The sequence below is a fragment of the Patagioenas fasciata genome, chromosome 19, assembly GCF_037038585.1.
Source record: "Patagioenas fasciata isolate bPatFas1 chromosome 19, bPatFas1.hap1, whole genome shotgun sequence".
NCBI classification, from domain to species: Eukaryota; Metazoa; Chordata; class Aves; order Columbiformes; family Columbidae; genus Patagioenas; species Patagioenas fasciata.
Genome location: NC_092538.1, coordinates 7,859,400 through 7,872,789, shown reverse-complemented (window position 1 = coordinate 7,872,789; position 13,390 = coordinate 7,859,400).

The window sequence follows — 13,390 nt, the reverse complement described above, 5'->3', positions numbered from 1 at the left end:
ACAGGAGCGAGCAATTCCCTGGAGTAGTGAAAAACAGGCACAAGGGAAAGCGTTTCTGCTGGCAATTATTTTTATTACATCAAGACAAAGTATTATTGGTTTGGCATACAGCACGTGTGGGGGCTGTATTTAAATACGAGACACAAACCCATTAATCTGATCTCGTAGAGGATGAGGCTTCACAGCAGACTCAGACAGCAAGGCTAATTGAGAGTAAGTAAACAATGTTAGGAGGGCTTAGCGAGGGGAGATCACTCCAGACTAAGTGGATTACCACATCCCCTTTGTCTGCAGGATCAACTGTGCACATCCACCTAGACAGAGCTAAAGCACCTGAACATGAAGACTACAGGAATACACAGAAGAAACATTGCATGGGCTGGGATGGAGAAAACATGGGGAGGATTAACAGCAAGGCAGGAAAGATGAGAAATGTCACCAATCTCATGTCAGACACCACATCTCAAAGGCGGCTTCAGAACATCTGTAGACAGGAACCACCCTATGAACACAGCAGCACCAGAGGACCGTTCCCTCCATGTAGAAATCCTCCTTTCACATGATCATTAAAATAAGATTCTCTTAATCTGCCCAACGCACACAGCGAGACCAAACCTGCTTAGCACTTTCAGCAGAGCCCTTGTTCCCCAGGGGAAAATTCAGATGAGTTTGGCTGCAAAATAGGAAGACAGGATATTGTACTCCAAGACTTGAGTATCCTAGAAGTAGAATAAAATTGTAGCATAACAACATGAGGTGAAAGGCCAGGTACTTGGATTAAATTTATTCTTCTCTGCGTTTTTGCCAGTGCCTCAGAAAGAGGGCCAGGTTGATCTAAGGAGAATTATGAGAACTCTGCCACGTGGCTGTGAATGCGTCTGATGTAGTCTGGATTCCCAGAGGGGAGAAGAACATCCCACTTGCAGGGTAAGGAGTGATGCTGCTGGGGGGAGGAGACACGACCTGGGATCTGGCCACTGGTGTTCAGGAGAGAGGGAGATCATGAGGAGGGACCATGTGTTAGCAAAACAAAAGCCAAGAAGGAATATCACTGTCAGCTATAAATACATCAGGGTCTAAACACACAGAAGGGAGAAAAGCTGTTGAAGCCAGAAGACAATGTTGGCATGAGGACAAGTGGGCAGAAACTGGCTGTGAATAACTGTAGGAAGAAATGTCCAACTATTCCCGTGATCCAGCTTTGGCGTTGCAATCGCAGAGGCTTTGCCTGAGGAGCCAGCACATGAAGGCGGCCAGGAGATATTGTGTCCATGACAGCAGAGGACCAAAACAGATGTCCCAGGCCCCTCTCCAGTCACTAGAGGTGTCAGCTTTCTGTGGTTTCTTTTGTAACATGCCCTGGGTCTCCTCTGGAGACCTGCTCTGGTGGAAGGCCCATTAGCATTTAACACTGGAAGCCTCATCCATTGATGTTCTGGGTGCAAAACTTAAACAGATCATCTGCTTTCTGGGGATGTCTAGGGGATGAAGGGTGAGAAGATGGGATGGGTGAGCAGCCACTGAGGGTTAGGGCAGCAGATGCTCCCCACAAAGCAGAGGGGCAACATGGCAGCAAGAACAGTCACCTGTCATGAAACCCCCCAGTCCCATGTCCTAAGCTTCCAGTCCCAATTCAGCAGACGAGCTGCTGTGCACACTTGTGTCTTCAGTCCCTGCCATTCCTAATGGGATTAGAAGGGTAAACCCAGCACTTCCTGGCTCTGAAAGAGCAGTGACTCTTCTTGAAGAAGGCTGAACACTCCTGGCACAGGGCATGAGCACAGGTTCCTCCTCTCTCTCCTGCTCTAATCCTCACCACCCATCTCGGACTTCATCTTTCCTTACGCCTACCGCCATCTGATCCCCGCAGAACCACATTGCCAGCAGCCCTGCACCAAAACGGATTTCATGGTCTGAGAAAAGCTGTCTTCAGAGCAGCCAAAAGGTGGCTGATGCACCCAGAAACACTGAGATATTTTGGATGGTGTTTTATGCCCACGGTTACCTGGTGGTGGAGGCTGCCAAGGAGCACGTCTGCAGCTGACACAGCGCTCTAGAACCCAGGTGCTGCTGTTGAGGCCGCAGCCAGGTGGAAGGAGGACGGGCAGGGGTGTTCCTCCCCCATGCTGACCAGCACTCACTGTGCATCCCCAGGCCAGAGCATTGGGACGCCGTGCCAAACAGGCCAGTAATTATGAATGAGACACAGACTGGCATCAGGAGATGGAGAAGCCTCAGCAGTCCTTGCTCAGCAAAGAGGGCAGCGATCAAACTGTATCTGCCTCGCAGGCTCACAAAGCCCTTCCCCTGACCAATTTCTGCTGTCTTTGCCTTCAATGACTCCCTGCTACATGTTCAAAGGCACCCAGCCACATCTGGTCAAGCGCTGAGCTTTCCCCCTGGCTTTCCTGAACTCCCCTTACACAGGTCTGATGATCCACCAGGGTCACTTGCTTCTTGCTCACCCATGTGCACCCACCTGCACCCTCCTTGTGCCCACGGAGAGGCTCCTGCACCATTTGCATCCCCCTGCCTGCAGGCCCTGCAAACCTTTTGGGCAGGGGTGCAGCTCTACAAAAAGCAGCATCTGCTTGGCTTCTACCCCCCCTCCATCCTTCTGCTCCATCACCATGGAAACCCAGCGGCGGGAGATGGGTTGCTTGGCAACACAAATACCCGGCTGGACCACACTGCTGACCCCAGGTACAGGGACCCTGGAGGGGGTTTGGGTCTTGCAGCAGTGCTCCTCTCATGAAGAGGCTGAAAAGAACAAGGGGATGGTGGGAGAACAGTCCCAGCCCCTGGAAGGCAATGGAGTAAGTGGCTTCCACTAGTGTTAAGGTGGCATCTCCCCAGGGATGCTCCATCCACCCAGGAGCAGCCCTGATCCCTTTCCAGGCCTGTGAGCAGCTCCGACCGTGGCCAGTGGCGAGGTGGTTGCATCAGTGCAGACCAGTAATGACTTCAACAGCCCCTAAAGTGACCCTGCTGATGCTTCAGGCTCTGTTTGCATCCCAGGTAGAGCCAGGCTATCCCACAGCCTTCCTCCTGTCTCCTCCTCCTCCCCTGCTCTCAGAAGTGCAGCCCTCCTCCCCCAGTCCTCTTGCCCACCAGCTAAGTGTTCCATGAGAAAGAACAAAGAACGAAGCAGTGAGCAAGCCCATTAAATCTGATAATGAAGGCAATTGCACGAGGCATATCCTTCAGCACACAGTCTATTTCTCAACCAGATGAAATACAAGAAGGAAGATCACGAAGGAAAGAAGTTTGTATTTGCAAAAGCTGTCTGAAGAACCAGACTATCAGATATTGCCAAGAGAACAGATAAAAGCAGTCATTACAACCTGCCAACGTGTGTGCGATAAAAACAAAGATACGGCCAGCAGATCGAGATGCATACACAGAAAACCACCTGCAGCCTCTAGCGAAGGCTTTGCAGTATGTGTGGGTTGCACCATACAAAGTTAAATGACAGCTGGGGATATCACCCAAAGTAGGACACAAAGTAGTTTCGCATGAACATGCACAAAAGTATAGGGCGTACAGAGCATACAGCTGTAGAACTTAGCAATGTTGACTCTGAGGCTCTTTTAGCTTTGGTACAAGGCAGAAGAATACAAATAAATAAAAAAGGAGCATGATAAAGCATGCATAGCTCTTACTGGGGTCAGCAGAAATGCAGGGAAATGCAGAGCTGACAAAGCTAGCTCAAGCAAAACTGCATCTCAAACAGAACACGGAGAGAAAAAGAGGAGCTGCCATCACAGGCGGCAGGAGATGAAAGCAGGGTTAAGTGCTGGTGACCAGGGGATGGGAGGTTTGATATGGCAGCAAGCATGCCAGAACAGCCAAGACACTGTGTCAGCAAGTTTCAGGATCACTCGAGCAGACCGAAACCTTGATGGCATCAGGGAAACCATAAAGACACATCTTGCAGTGGAATAAAAAGACTGATTGGAGGCATAGGGTATCTAAAGAAGTTACCCAAAACCAGCCAGCTGAAGTCACCTCATTTCTGGCCAGCAACACAAGTGCCAAGGAGCAAATGTGACGGGCACATGGTGACCAGTGACACACAGGGACACAGCGGATGTGTGGGAGCTGCTGGGACCCCCGGCACAGCCCTATGGCCAAGAGCATCACAGGACACCCTGCGCTGTCAGGGCTGAGCTGCAGCAGCTCACTGTGGCCACTGAGTCCCCAGGTCACTGAAACCAGGATCCCAAAATGCTGGTTCCACTGGGGCAGCCTGCATGCTGCCAGAGAGAAGCTGCTATTGCAAGCCAAGGACTGCTGAGCATTTCTGAACCCGCTGCAAAGAGGAGGAATTACTGACCAGACAACCAGCCAGCTTGTCCCAGCTCTTGCCCGTCCTCAAGCTCCTTCTCCCATGGGATCAAAAGGCACATCCATCTGCTTGTCCTCACCTGACACCTCTGCAGTCCGGGGCTTCTCCAGGCTGACCTCACCCTGGATGTGCACCCAGATGTGAAATCAGAGAGTGCCGCCCCCAGGGAAGCATCCCTGATGCACCTACGGCCTTTCTTGCCAAGTCTGCCGCAGCTGATCTTACAAGCTGCAAGTGGATTGCAGGCTTGGTGTGGAAACTCTTGGAGCAGAGGCCTCTGAGCAGCTGGATGAAAGGAGAAGGCGGACATGTGCTCCAGCTCTATAGTGAGTTATACAGATTTCTTCAGATTAAGCAATCAGGATGAATTGCACAACACAAGCGACAGCTCCGCCGGCTGTGAGAGACAGTGGAACAAAGAGGAGAAAGGGATTGACCCCAGAGCATGGATTGATATTGAACGGAGGAGGAAAGAAAGAACAAGGCCAAGGACAACACAGCTGAGAGCTGGGAGTTATAAAACACCAGGAGTTTTTCAGCGTGGTGTGGTATGGCAGAGAGATTATTGCCCTTTAAACAGAAGAATAAATAGACAGGATTGAGATGGCTGCGTAAATGCAAAGCACCAAAGAGCTGAGACCCTCTGCTCATCTGTGATCCACCCAGGAGAGCAGCCCACAGCAGACAGACAAACTGCTGACACCGAGGAGGCCATGACCTGTGCACAGCTGATTATTATATTTTTTTTCCCAAAAAATAACTTCAAGCAGAGCTCAGGCTAGCCAGCACCGCAATGAGTCACATCCTGACATTGCTTTCCAGGCGCAACACCGCTGATGAACTAATCCCAGCAAGCCGACCAGCACAGAAGACACACAGTGCAGAGCAGCTGTACTACTTACAGGCCATGGGACCAAGCTCAAACACATGAGCTAAGGGTCAGGCAGTGAGGAATCAAGGCAGGGAAACACAGCAGTTCTGCAGATCCATCCAGTGAAGGTGTTAGCGCTGCTACAAGCCACTGGCAAAACTCAGTGTCTGCACGGAAAACCAGAGAGCTCCTGTGAGCAGCTGTACCCACAGGACTCCTGTTCCACGCAACATGGGCAAGGAAAGGAGAGCACCTGGGTCAAAGTCACACCTCAAAAAATATTTGGTCATGGTCTGGAAACAGAAAGTATAGAGACCCCAAAACAGTTATTTATCCTGGATCCCAGCTTCATTACAGCATATCCAAAAGCAGGTGAGCCTGAAGCTTCTTGTACCCACTGCACAGAGGAAATACGGAGGTGTCAGACACATCGCAGGGATGCTGTGGAACAGCAGCATTAGCAACGGCATTCCCTGCCCAAATTTACTTTCATGGTCCCTTCCTTACTGCAGACCACAAAAGTGTAACAGAGCTATGGAGACAGCAGGGTGGGAAGGGGTGGTCTGTAATCTGCTGGGGAGCAATGGAGCACCTGGGAGGCGGAATGGGAAAGGCCAGCAGAACACTGCTCTTCAAGGAAATTCACCCATTGTGACCTCCACCCCCACTTCTGGCATTCACAAGTCACACAGGTATCTCAAGAGGTGAGGCTTCCCCTTTAAAAAAAAATACAAACACATAACACAGTTTTTGCAAAATACTGTTAAGGAGTTCATTGGCGACTTTCTTTCCGCAATGCGCCAAGATGGAGAAAAGCTTCTTCCAACACTAAACAAGAAAATAAGAGTAAACTCTGACAGGAGTTGCCAATTCAAAGCAGTTTTCCCCAAAAAGTCACCCTGGGAAGCCCAGGTGGTGTGAGAAACGCTGCTAAGGGAGGGGGACAGAGACACCCGGCTCTGCCAACGCAGCCGTGAAGGCAGGAGCAGGCAGATCCCCAGGTGGGTTTGCATCCACCGCCCACAGCACAGGAGCAAGCCTCGCCCCCAAAGAACAGATTTTAAAAGGCACGAGGATACATAAGCACAAGATAAGGATATTTTAAAAGACACAAGAAGGCAACATCCCCCTCCATGCAAGAGTTTAAATAAAGCAGCTCTGGATGCCAGGCTGGGAGAGGTTAGCCAGGGTCCCCAGGGGTCTGTCAACCCCATCCCGGTTGGCTTAAATCGGCTTTTTAGGGACTGTCTCTGGGGGATCATGGAGGGACCTTGTTCTGGTTCAGCCACTGTGGGTGAGTAGCAGTGCGGCACCACAACGCTCGGAAAGGTCTTCAGGGAACCTGGTACAAAGGGTCACCAGTGGGTGGGTTTTTTGGTGAAGAGCTGCTCATATTTTATTTATTTGCTTCAGAAAGTTTTTTTTTTTGTGTGTATGGAGGTAAGCAGCTAATTGAGTTCAGGTTCTTCAGCTAATGAAGAAGTGATCTGAATAATTAATTATTTGAAGATAAATCTTTCATAGCCAGTTGTGATTCCAGTGTGGGAGCAGGGGGCTCAGAGGGTTATTCAGTTATTTTCATCTTGAAAAGAGAATAAGGCATGTAAGCGCCCAGCACCTCCAAATCACAGCTGTGATGAGATGGGTGACTCAGGGGGACCAGCCCCTTTGCATCCCGAGGGAACAGAACAGCTTGTTTCAATGATTAGTCACCTTCCAGTATGAAGTGTTATCCGAAGTAGACCCGTACATTGCCTTGGGCCCGTACAAGCGTGCTGACGGAGTGAAGTTTCTATGACCATGTCAGGGCTATCCCCTGGGCCAGCTTTCCCCCTGAAACCACCCCAAAAACCCCCAAAATCCCATGTTTACACATCACACAGCCACTCCATCCCCCTCGTTCTCACCTCTTGCTTTTCACACCTTGCTCCAGGCCTGACCTCGCAGCTTGTTGGAACAACTCACTTGACCCGCTTCTGCACTGGATAATGAGCAATTAGCCATGATGATAACAACGGTTATTACAGATAATGCTGATTGCAAATAACAGACAGGAACCCCCCCAGCTCAGACCCAGGACACCAACCATTCGGAGCGGGGTCACCTGGGACCCCAGTGTCCTTTCATTGCTGGGTGCTGAGAAGAGCCCCCCAGGCACTTATCCATGATGACGGCAGAGCCCTTGATTACTCACCCTTTTACAGGATGATATTTTACCCTGTGTGTGTATAAATAAACTGGCCTTTCCTGGTTCTCAGCAGCTTTGTGTGGCCCTGTCTGATTGAACGGCTGGATCATTTAATCCCATCACTGCCAAAGGGGCCTCTTCTGCTCAATGTTTTCTCCTCCCACCATGCTGCCTTCACAGCACACCCACAATTTACCTCTTCCTCATCAAGATATTAAATGACACTGAATCACCAAAGAATCCATGGGAGATCCCGATGGAAACAGAAACGTTCATTGATCCCTCCATTAATAACTGCATTTTAAAAGCCGTCAATGACCCACACAGCAAACAGGGACTCTTAATTCTCCACAGTACAACTGAAGGAAATAAGAGGCCATATATTACTAACCAAAGGTCTTGAATAAATCTTAATACAACCAAATCTTAATGCTCCATAACCATGTGGATGCTTCCAGACCAGAGACCCCATCTCAGTCTGACCTACCTTTCACCAAGCCGTGCCAGCTCCCTAAGGTAACATTTCTAATAGGTTTTCCCATGATTTTTCCCCAAGGTGATCCAATTTCTTCCCTAAGAGCTGCAATAACACTGGGATTCTCCCAGCTTTTGAAGATCTGGGTGGAAGCAGCAGCAATCGGTGAACTGCCAGGCTGCCTCCTTCAGGGCTACACACTCGGTTACAAATGTCAGACGTTCTCCAGGTTGCCACCGCAGCCTCCTGCGTTATTGAACAGTGGGTTTTATACGCCAGCCACAGCACTGTCTATGGCAAATACACCTGCCTGCCTACTTTCTTCTCTATTTAGAACATCGATGAAACATTCCTACCTTTTCCACTCTGCTATTTACGATTTTACCATCTGTCTCTACCGACAGAAATAAATTCCTCACTTTATTTAAGTGCTTTCTTATTGTCTTTGACCCCTCTGGTCATTCATAGTCCATTAGTTTCTTTGATTTCTTCCAACTGCTACCTGTATTTTTAGGTAACACATTCCTTTTTTTAGCATTTGCCAACACATTTATTTGTCTGTTTTCACCCTCCTCCCTACACCTGTGCACTATTGAGGATGCAACAAAAAAAAAGCCCAGTTTCACACCACGTGGAGTATAACACATGGCGTGCTGCCTTGTCCTGTTGTCCTGGCAGACCCACACAGCAGGCAGGGGCTATAATTAAATTATGTTCGCTCCTACTTCAGGCAATCATGGATTTTTCTTTATGTATTTTTTTCCAGTCGACAATGAGCATTCCCTGTCAGCGGGATGAGGTTTGTTAGCAGCTTGGGCTGCGGTGGGCGCAAGCTCTGTGCTATGAACTCATCCATTATCTCAGTTCAGTTGGGGGCTGTTTTGTTCTTCAAGACACAACGTGTTCCTCAAGTCGCCCCTCGTTCTACCCCCGGCTCTTGAGTCATCTCCCTAAAGCTCGCAAACAGATGGTTCAGCAATTTATTCTGTTTGCCAGTGAAACCTCATACTGTTTACGCAAGTTCTCACCCATTCTCCAACTTTTTAGATTCTCATACTCCTTCTGGTCAGCATTGTTCATGCCTCTACACATCTACTCATGTCTCACCCCTCACCACCATCCCCACCAGCTTGGCTGCCACAGGAGAGGGTTTAGTCCTTCTTTTTAACACACTGATAACCACAGGAGACATTCAGCCAATTCGAACCATCAGCACTTCTCATGGCCAGACATAAAGAGCTAGAGATGCTGTATTACCTTGGTCCTCATAGAAGCAAACTCGAGTTCTCCTTATTTGCCTTTCTGGTTGAGTCCAGACCTTGAGAAGGGCTCACATCTGCACGTTGATAGCCCTGCTTAGTATAAACTCCCCCTTTGTTAACTCAGAGTTTAATACTTGTGCAAAGACAGAGACTGAGACACCAGGTTGGTCAGAGACACGCCGTGCGGGAGCTAGGACCTACAGCAGGGAAGATTACAAGGTGCAGGACCCACCAAGAGGATTGTCATGCTCTTTATTCCCCACTGCTGCCCTGCAGAGGTGTGGGCCCATAGCAATTGTTCAAGCCCATATTTCCCCTGTCCTGAGGGCTACAGGCCAATTCCACCACCTCTCTAGCCCTGCTCTTGGTGGATCCCACACAGTCTTTTGGTCCCCATTTCCCTGCCACTGGGCCATGGAGTTTGCAGGTGGGTGCAGGAAACCCAAGTCACTGGGTTGGGAGATGCTGAAGCACATCCAGGGTGGGTCAGGCAGGTTTGCACCAAGCCCTGGGCAGCTGTCACTAATGAGGCCTGTGCATAACATCTTCATGTCCCCCGTAACATAAGCCTCTCTGCTTGATAAGATTCCTTATCTGGGTCACCCTCTGCTCTTCCTAATCTATTTTCCCCGGGGACATTCAGTGATATCTCTTAACTACGCAGCAGATAAGAGCAGTTGCTTAGTTAAAAATCACCCAAGGACTCCCAGGGTCTGGAGAGGGAAGAGGGCTGAGGTTTTGCACAGCACACAGACATCTGTAGAGCACAAAGAAGCACCCACGCTGACCCAGCCTAGCACAAACCCAGTGCAGACTGGGCACACAAGAGCTGGTCTACAAGGACCACGATTGCGAGTTCCCCTGCAGAGAAAAAAAGTGAGAAGCATCTAATTGTTAATGCTCCCATCTCTCGCTACAGAGGCTGCGAGAGCTGGAAAGTGGCCACACATCCAGAGGACATCCTAGGTAGGGATGTGAGATGGACAAGCAGGGAAATTAAAGGTGAGCGACAAGGGGTGGCTGCAGGACTGGTAGGGAAGGCAAACGCGAGTGGCAGCATCCCGTAATGGGACAGCACAGGTCAGTGATGAATTAACATCACCCAGCTCCCCAGGAAGGGGCTGTCAGCACCAGGCCCTGAACTGTTACTGTGTTGAAAACACAGAAAGAAAAATAAAGAATACCACTAGAGAAGGAGGTGCACAATGCTGTCGCTTGCCCCATCAGCCCTCCTGGAGGGGACAAAAACACCCTAGTCCAGATCCCTCACCCTGCAGCACAAGGGATGGATGGGATGCTCCAGGACTGATCCTCCATACCAGCACAGAAGGGACAGCATGAGCTATTTCACATTCCTCCACGCAGCTACATTTAACAGCTAAATAACTTTCCTAGCAAAAACTTCTTAACCCCTCAGACACAACAGGAGCAGCTTAGCTACCAATAAACTACCTGCAAACCCCATCATTTCCTACACAGCTGTCCTCACAATCCCATAAAGTACTTTCAGACAAAGAAGGCCCAAAGACTTCCAAAAGTCTCAAGAAAGCTGGGATGGAGCAGCACATCCATCGGGCTCCTCCAGACTTAAGTGCTTTGAGCTCTGGACAGACCTTATGGGGCTTCTGGATGTGAAAGCCACCACTGACCCCACCAGGCCACCCGGGTACTGCAGTGCCTGCACACACCTCTCCCTCCCTGCCCCAGTCAAGTGCTTAACCTGGAGAAGAAGAAGGTTAACAGGTTTTTTTGTTGTTGGTTTTTTGGGGTTTTTTTTGTCCTTTAAGTGATTGAAGTGCCAGCTGAGAAAGAGGCACTTGAAAGCAACTTGAGTCTGGTTAAAGCTGGTTAGCCACCTCGATTTGCATAATGATTATGCAAATGAAAGTTTGCATGATGTTCCTATGATCTACAATCACTTCAGGGTTTTATTGCATGAAGAGACCACATAGAAGATATCGAACAGCTGTCCAAGCCCCTGACTGCAGTTTGGACACCACCAGGCATATCTGACAGAGATAATGGTATTTCCCCCTCTCACCCACAGTTTTGGTCCCCCACAGGGGCTGAGCCTGACTTTGCAACTGTTCTTGGGTTATTTCAGACTTCGGAAGGAGACAAAGGGCTGCGACTCACTTCTTGGCTTTAATTCCTCAGCGAGAGGTGATTTTTCTGGCTGCCTGGTTGTCCATAGCCTATGCCAAAGCTGAGAGCTCTTCCACTCTCCCTTTTACCAGGTCTCAGGTGAAAGTGAAGCCAAACCTGCCAGAGGAGACCTCAGACCCCAGAACAGGTCTGCTCCGTGCCCATCCATCAGCCAGCTGTAGCAGATTTCAATCAGGTGTTTGGGGCAATTGAACTGATCCCTACAGAACTGCAGAGAAAATCTTCCAGAATCACTCCCCTTCACCCCACAGCAGCACCCAAATTTGGGCAGGTCCAGACACACTCCTTACCTGGTAGAACTGAGCTGGGTCCTGGGGCTCCTCCTAAATGCTCCATGTACCATCCACATGATGATCACCTTGGGGCCCAGCACATCACAGCCAGTGCTGGGCTCTCTGCAAGGAACAGCAGCACACAGCCTTTTCAGCAGGGTGGCTCTGGCAGGAGCAAGCACCAAGGCCACTTGTGGGGTAAAGGCTCCCTGCGGCATGAGATGCAGCTCCATCCATCCATTCATCCATCCGTTCGTCTCTCAGTGTAACACAAGGTCATTTGAAGGACAAGGTGAGGTCTAGATTTATCCAGACATTTGTTCTGCCCCATTTTGCAATAGATCCCAGCACTAGGTTTGCTGTTGGGTCAGTGGTGGCTCAGTGGGGCAACGGTGACCCTTATGGTCATCATCATGGTGGTGATGATGGACACCCTTGTAGCCACCCATTGGTCCCACTGTCCTAACACTGACTGGGCTGAAGTAAAAGCTTGCTTCTGCGAGCTGGGGGTGGAAAACATGGTCAGGGTCATGATGTCCAGAAGAAGAGGGACCACCAAGCGCTGCCATTTACATCAAGCAAAAGCACTTTTTTGACCCTGCAGCCCCACTTGTGTACAGTCACACCTGTGATAATGCTTGTTGCCCATCCTCATTTTTCGGAAAATGGCATCCAGCTGTGGGCACAAGCAGCGCCTTCCCCACCGTGTCCTTGCTCCAGAGCTAAGAGTGGTTTTATTTCCCCATATCTCAAGGTTATGAAAGCTCTAGCAAATGCAGGGGGATGGTAAGCAGCATCCTGGAAAGAAACCAAAAAAATAGCAAAAAAAGCAGCAGCTTTTTAGCGATCAATCCGAAACCACTGGGATACAAACAGAAGCGCAACGTGCTCTGCCTCGGCCTGAGCGGGACCTTCCCGGAAAGGCTGAGCACTGAGAACATTTAGCAACAACGGCTTCTCACGAGGAGTCGTGCAGCGGAGGCAGAGGGGAGGCTGGTGGGCTCTGGGGTCCCTCCCTGCCTCTGGCTTTCCTGGGGGATATATGTATAGATATAAACAACACGGATCAAAAAGAGAAGCGGCAAGGAAAAGCTCCCCAGCTCTGGATTATATTTGGGTTCAAATCCCAACTCTAGTGAAAACATAGTTGTTCAAATTAAGTGGAGCAGCTTCAAAGGAGACCGTGGGGACCCACCTGTGGCCACCGGATGTGAGACCTCCAAATGCCCCCGAGGTGGGTGCCAGTGCTGGTGTCCCCTGCGGAGGTGTCCCAGCCGCCAGATCTGCACCTACATCTCCCCTTCCCCAGCAGATATCTGAGCAGACGGTGTGATGGATAGAGCTGTGGAGGGAATACCGCTAACACCGTGAGGATTAATACGCAGCAGAAAGGCAGCACTCCCTTCAGCCCTCATTCAGGAGGCAGCTGAAGCTTTGCTTTTCATCAGGATGTCATTCAGAACCCAAAACAACTAAAACCAACTTGGTTCTGGGCTGCAGCTCCCTCCCTGGGCCAGCTCCTTGCCAGCAGTTTATGTGCTGGAGCGATACGTAGGGGTGTCAAACGCTGAGTGACACACTTGGAAGCTGGAAAACATGATAAAGAGGTGCTGCCACATTCAATAACGGGAAGCTGAGCAAACGGCAGCTGCTGCGGCATGCACCCCTCTCTGCTCTGCTCCCTTCTGTCTTGTGGCTGCTTACCTGTAGGTGCATGGCTTTTTTAGTCTTTCATAATGTATTTTGGCTTTTTGAAGGATGACAGGATCAGTTGACAGTGCGTCCTTGTGCAGTGCAACCTCCACAGT